Source organism: Diceros bicornis, chromosome 6 (assembly GCF_020826845.1).
Source record: "Diceros bicornis minor isolate mBicDic1 chromosome 6, mDicBic1.mat.cur, whole genome shotgun sequence".
In the NCBI taxonomy this organism is placed as follows: Eukaryota; Metazoa; Chordata; class Mammalia; order Perissodactyla; family Rhinocerotidae; genus Diceros; species Diceros bicornis.
The window spans coordinates 61,229,774-61,237,271 of NC_080745.1; positions in this window are offsets into that span (position 1 = coordinate 61,229,774).

The window sequence follows — 7,498 nt, forward strand, 5'->3', positions numbered from 1 at the left end:
GTCTTCTGCCAAATAGTTTCAGCAATTCAATTCCTTTTTGGCCTAATCCCATTGGACAGGAATGCCTTATTTCTTTCAAATTGATTCAACAACATCATTTGAAGAGAGTATTTAGTGGAAGGGAGGAGGGAAGTCAACCACAACCCAACCACTGTAACAAATCCCCTGCATGCTCTCAGTCCTTGGCCACAGGCATTCTTCCACAGAACAGAAATCATAGTGTTTTTATAACTTGCAACACATGTTTGTTCGTGTCCCTACACATTCTTTCTAATTCTCATTTGCACTGAGTCCCTGGTTCCCCACATGTGAAATTGCCTGTTAGTAGGGTTTGTGATGCTCACGAAGCAACACAACGGATCTGAATGCATTTTGTAATCTGTAAAGTGCCCTTCAGTGTAAGGGACTATTTACCTGATGTACTTTCTAGATGCTACTCTTTCCTCTAGAGCGGGGTTCATAGAGGGCAGCGGAGGGGGCAGGTGAGGGAGCCAACCTTCAGCACATGCTCAGAGACTGGGGATGTCAGGCCACATCTCCCAAACTCCTTTCTCCAGCCATTCTAAACTCCCATTGCATAACAATAGAGCAGGCAGAGCTGAGAGGTCTTCTGCTCTAGGGGCCCACTATGGGGGCGGGGGGGGGGGGTACTCTTGGTTGTCTGTTCTAGGAAGAAGCCAGCAGGATGCAGTGGAGTCCAGTCTGCATTACATTTAAAATCTATCACAAATCCAGCAATTTCTATCACTTCCACCACCATTTCTTTCCATTTCTCACCTGTACCAGGGCAGTAGCCTCCTACCTGGTCTCTATTTCCACTCCTGCCCTCTATGGTAGCTTTTTGACATGGAATACAAATCAATCATTTTAATGGGTAAATCAGTTTAAGGTATGTCCCTGTGAAAAACTCTCCAAATAAATCTTATCTCAGAAAAAAATTCAAAGTTTTTGTCACGGTTGTCACAGGTTGGTTTTCCCAAGAAGCAAACTATGACCTGGAGATTAGCATGTGGAAAGTTTATTAGGGGTGCTCTTGGGACCATGACCTGGGAAGGGGAGGGAAGGGAAGGGAGAGGGAGGGAAGGGAGCAGATTTGGGCAGGTGGAGAAGTTGGGCTATGAGGAATACAGCCCCACTAAAGGCTCAGTTGACCCCTTCAGTTATCTAGAGCTGGGGCAGGGGGCCAGGCCCTGATATGCCTGCCTCCCACAGGCATTGGACCACCTCAGGGAGGGGCCATGAGGCAACATTCTTCAACTGAGCCAATCTTGAAGGAGATTGACAGATGGGGCCCTCTGCCACCAACTCTCCCAGCAGCTCAACTCTCCCTCCCTCGATCAGGGACTGAATCCTTCAGTTCTGAAGGGGTATCATGGTTATACATCAGTGTCAACTTCGGTGGGATTCTTCTATGACCTCTGAAGGCAGCTCCTGCCAGATTCTGGTGGGCTGCTTTTCCTGGGGGAAACTTAAAAGAGGAGGGTTACTGGGATAAACGACAGCCTCTGCCACTGAAGCTGAGGTCAGAGATGCAACTCATACTCGTTATCTCCCATCTCTACAATCCAATCTAGATTCCCTTCACCTTCAACTAGCTCCTCTGTGAATCTGTGGCTTACCTGATGGTATGACCCAGATCCTTACCCCTGTAGGTCATTAACTATGGGTCTCATGCCCTTCTCAGGCTGTGGCTGCTGTACTTGTCTATTTGCCACCAAAGTTAGGTAAGGGACTACCAAGAGGTGCCCAAGTTATCACCTAGGTGCCAAAAATATTCCTGTGTACACTCACGGCATACCAGCAGCATCCCTAAGTCCTCTGATGATCAAGGTCAATAACCCCACAAGGATGATGATTCTTCTTCTTGCCTGATGCTTCTCTGGCATGAGGAGCCTGAAGTGCCCAGAAGACAGCTGTAGCTTATAGTTCAATGGGACTTGTGCTCTTTCCACTGATGGAAGTGTCCTCCCTTTGAGAACCAAGATCTCAGATCCTGCAGAGTTCAGATATGCAGGTATGGGAAGCACAAATTCCACAAGTGGGTCACTAGGAGTGATAGTAAGCAGGAACAATCCTGCTTCTGCCCCTTGTTCCCAGACTAATATATTCTACCTTTTAGGGAAGCAGCACAACATAAAATTCGTTGATTAAAAGTGTTCCTGCAGGGGCCAGCCCAGTGGTGTAGCAGTTGAGTTCACGTGTTCTGCTTCAGAGGCCCAGGGTTCGCCGGTTTGGATCTTGGGCACGGACCTACTCACTGCTCATCGGCCCATGCTGGGGCAGCGTCCCACTTAGAAAAACTAGAAGGACCTACAACTAGGATATACAACTATGTACCGGGGCTTTGGGGAGAAAAAAGAAAAAGAGGAAGATTGGCAACAGGTGTTAGCTCAGGGCCAATCATCCTCAAAAAACAACAAAAAAAAAGTGTTCCTGCAGTCTAGAAGATGATAGCCCACACTCACAAGGTGTAGAGTATGAATTGGCACTTCAGCTATTCTTTCAACAGGCCATTCCATCACTCAAGCTGGCAGCTTCTAGGTGGTGTGGTATGTGATAGATCCATTGGACTACATGGTTGTGTGCCCACTGCTATGCTTTCTTTGCTGTAAAATGAGTCCCTTGATCAGAGAATGCTATGTGACATTCTGTGCTAATAGATCAAAGAGTCTATAGGTCCTTGGAGTGTGGTGTGTTTGAGGCCCTGTAGATAGCAAAGGCAAACACATATTTGGAATACATGTCTATTCTTGCCAAAATAAGTCACTGTGCTTTCCATGATGGAAGTGATCCAATGTAGTCAGCCAGCCACCAAGTGGCTAGTTGGTCTCTTCAAAGGATAGTGCACTTCAGTTGGTCTTTCTTGCTGAAAGATTAGACATTTGACAGCAGCACTAGCTAGATTGGCATTGGTAAATAGAAGCCTGTCTTGTTGGGCCCATGCACAGCCTTCATTCCTCCCATTATGGCTACTCCATGTATGCATCCATTCTGCCAACACAGGGGTGGCCAACAACAGGCTGGTTGATGTCAGTTGGCTATTTTGCCAACCTGGTTATTTAGTGCCTCTTCCATGGTTGATTCTCTCTAACGAGTGTTAACAAATGTCCTTCTATATTCCTCTACCCAGAACTGCTTGCCCTGATCTTCTAATCTTCCCCCTTTCAGTCCTCTGATCAACCAACCAAGCCATTTGCCACTGTCTATGAGTCCAGGCACATTTAAACTTGGGCCACTCCTTTCCATACAAAGTGGATCATTAGGTATACCACGTGAAGCTCTGCCCACTAGGATGATGTCTCCTTACAAGACCACCCCAAGTAGTGCTTCAGTACAGCCACCATCCATTTCAGCTTGCATCCACATATCAAGCCAACTCATCCATGAAGCAAGTTTGGGCTTCTTCTTCCACCTTCAGCGGATCATAAGGGATCCACCATCAGCCATGAGGAAGAGATGTGGGCGAGGTACTGGTACAATAGTGGTAGATGACGTAAAGTTCTGGGCTTTGTGCTCATGCAGTTTCATGTGTCCTCCAACCTTGTTCAGGCTCAGTCCTTCCATCTCATGAAGGATTGTTCTTGGATATGCCTGACCTTCTGACTTGACAAGTCTGAGAGAATTCAGATCATGATGAGCAGTTCTGCCACTTGATGTCCTATTGTCAGGTAGCATGCCAGGAGCTGTTTTTTGAAACATATCTAATTCTCTACTACAGATGGCAAAGTATTGCTCTAGAACTCGAGGGGCCTGCGTTTTGATTCTCCCACTGGTGTTCCATTATGATATCTCTGATATCACAATGTCTTCTATGTAATATGACCCAAGCAGCAGGGCCACTTGCAGCACAGCCTCAACCTGCTGCAGAGCTTTTTTCTGCTCTGGGCCACATCAAAGCTGTATCTGTGTGTCACTCAGTATAAGGAGGGTCACCGTGTTCTAAGCTGTGGATATGCTGTGTCCAGAACCCTGAAAGGCATTCTTCGCAGTGATAGTACAAGACCCAATAAATTGACCTTTACTGATCTTCTTCGTCTGCCAAATCAATGGCCAGATACCATGTACCTGAGACCATGTTAATCTGCTATAAGAAAACATACCACATCTCATGCAGCAGCCACCATTGATGCTACTTCTTGATGGAGTTTTTTGAGAATTCACTGTCATTCTCCAGGACATGTCTGGTGTTCACAGGGGCCAGACAGGTGTATTTAACCTGGAGATATCACTGAAGACCACTGCCTCTGTACCCTTCAGTTTTTGGGGATGGACAATAATTGTGCTATTCCAATTCCTCTTCCTTCCCCTCGGATGTGATATTGTGAGATTACTTATTTATTTAATATATGGAAAGGGATAGGAAGTTTCAGAAGTTTCCCATCTGAAAATTATAGCTCATCTCACTGGCCAGGAAACCAATGTAGGTACTTTGTCGACTGCCAAGTATATTTATTCCAATTAAATTTGGGGGCCAGAGAAATAACCACTGGCTCTCATATGCCCTCACTCTAACACAGGGGCCAAGAAGATGCTTTGGGTCTTCAAGTATCCATATCAACTCTCAACCCAAGTCCAACAATCTTTAGAATGTCTGCGTATTCCCGTTTCCCAACTATACTGTTACCTGAGAAAATGGTCAATAGTTTCTTTGAGGAAAGACTAGGAATCATTACTGTAAACAGTTTTCATGGTGTTGCAGGGTCTTCTCTGGCTTATCTTTCATTCATTGGGTTTCAGGTATAAAAACTGAGATAGAAAATTGGGCAATGGATGGTGATTTTTATTGGGCAGACTACCCTTAGCTCCCTGATTATTCATTCTTGCTTTCTTTGGTTATTTATCTTGGGCAGTACCTTTGTTGGCTGTGACATATTTTGCCACTAGGCATGCCTTGTTTTATTAACTAGCTCCATAATCTCTCAGGACAAGTGTCTCTGGCTGCCAATCCAATCTTGTCACTCTTCGTGACAATTGCATTCACCTTCTTCTGATATTCAAAGCATCACCACCTGATCTTTATTCTTTCAGGTATCACCGCCAAGGCAGTTAGAGAGCCCAGTTCTGTATCAGCAGCTCGAACTATCAGCCCTACAGAGGATGTCACCACTGCACGTTTTAGTGATGCTGGTGCCCCACCAGAAAGCAGTGAACATGTTCCTTCCTGCTTTGGTAAATGGCACACCCTTTGGGCCCTACCATGGAATAGCCATCTGGTGAGTTTTCCAGTCTTACTTAGCATTTCCATTTTAGCTTGCCCTACTCACTGAGGCTCTTAATTCCTTCTTCCATCATCTGCGATGTCAATTTTTGGCATTTATACCTCACTTGGTGTGGGCCTTTGCTTTTTCCATGCTTCTAAGAGCCTTCCTAACTCCATGTTTGTACCATCTCCTGGAGTCCTTTCCAGGATGTTAAATCCTTTATCTTGGAAGAATCCTCCCAAATCAGTAATTCTCCCTAACCCAATTTTTTTTTTAATGGAGACAACTTTTTTCCCCCCAAAGCCCCAGTGCATAGTTGTGTATCCTAATTCTACATCTTTCCAGCTCTTCTATGTGGGATGCCGCCTCAGCATGGCTTGATGAGCAGTGTATAGGTCCATGCCCAGGATCTGAACCAGCGAACCCAGGGCTGCTGAAGCAGAGCATGGGAACTTAACCACTACGCCACTGGGCCAGCCACCTTACCCCAATTTTCTATTTTGCCTTTCTTGATCCAGCAACCTCAGAATCCAATCCCACGCATATCCTGATCTACTATTCTGATGATTAATTCCTTGGCTAAACACTTGGCTCAACACTTGGCTCTCTCTACCTTCCTTATATTCTACCAGGATGGGCTTCTAGCTTTCAAGCTTACCTTTTAATTGGTGATTGGCCATTTCACCCTTTCTCGTTTTTTTTCCAAAGCCTCAATCAAGCTTAGCAACAAGGATCCAATTTCACTGTCCTTACATTTACTATGTTGCCCATATTTCTCCAACTCCTCGTGCATTTCCTTCCACAAGTAAGCTAATCCCATTCTCCAATGGTGAACATTTTAACAATTTCCCTTCTCCCTTGTGCCAGGGCTATTTGTTCTGCATTTACCAGCACTGATAGGGCGCTCATTGCCAGCCAAGGAGCAGGTGAGCCAGCTCTAAATCCCATCTTAGCATCTGCTGTCGTGGACCATTCTCAATACCAACTGTCACAGGTTAGCGTACAGAATGTTTACTAGGGAGGATTTTTAGGATCATGAGGAGAGGAAGAAAGCAGGATGGGCAGAGAGAGAGAAGTTGATCTGCAAGCAGTGTCAACAAAGATATGGGGACTCTGAAGCTACCATAGCCCTTCAGAGTCATCTAAGGTCATGTTCAGGGCACTTTATACCTCTATATTGATCAGTCATTGCATGTGGGCTACTTGGAAAAGGGAATGACCTTGGCCAATGATGAAGAAGATTGATAGCTGACTCATCTGTCAGTTGGCATCACTCCCAGCAGCTGGGGAAATAAGCCCTTCAGACCTGCCTGAAGGTGGATTGGGGCAGCATAGGCCAGTTCCCATTGCAACAGCCTACAATGCCCTACAAGACTAGGCCCCTGGCTCCCTCTCCAAAAGTATCTCCAACCACTCTCCCTTTGTTCACTTGCTCTAAGCATATAGGCCTTTCTCCTGTGGCTGGAACACACCAGCCTCAGAGCCTTTGCACTTCCTGCTCCCTCCGCTTGAAATAATCTCTCCCCAGACAGCCCCATGGCTCCCACATTCATTCAGGTCTCCGCTCAGATGTCCCTCTTCAGAGAGGGCTCCCTGACCCTCCAGTTGAAACATCCGCCCCCTCCCCATCACTCTGCTTCCTCACTCCACCAAATCTTTCTCCAGGTTGTTTCTCACTCTCTTGCCAAGGATTATACTTGCAGTTGTTTATTTCTTTATTGTCTGTCTCCCCCTAGAAAGGAAGCACCATGAGGGCAGGGACTTGCTCTGTCTTGTTCACCATTGTATTCCCAGCCCTGGATTAGTGCCTGGCACAGCATCAGGGCTCAGCAGGTTATTAGGGAAGTGAAAGAAACTTTCCAAGTGGGTCAAGTCCTTCTCTTCTCCTCACTGTGCCCTCTCCCTGCTCCTGCAGGGTCACAGGGATTCCCCCAGGGCAGCGGGACCTCTGAGGGCTGTGCCAGGGAAATGGGCAGCCCAGCCTCCTGGGCCCAGATCACCTCCTGCCTCTCAGTCTTGGCTGCTTTTTCAGAAGCCTCCACCCTCTAGGGAAGAGGGACAGTGTGCTCACTGGGGCCAAAGCGTAAATATCAGATGGTGGTGCAATTTATCAAGGAAGATGGATAGGCTTATATGTAAACAAGCTGTAATTTGTGGGTAACAAATCTATATGCTATCCAGCCCACCAGGCTGCCTCCCAGGTATAAGGATGGAGGCAGTGCTACCAACCATTTTCTCAGCAAATCTAACTACTTTGTCTTTATGAATGATGCCATGGTTACACATACAAATGAATT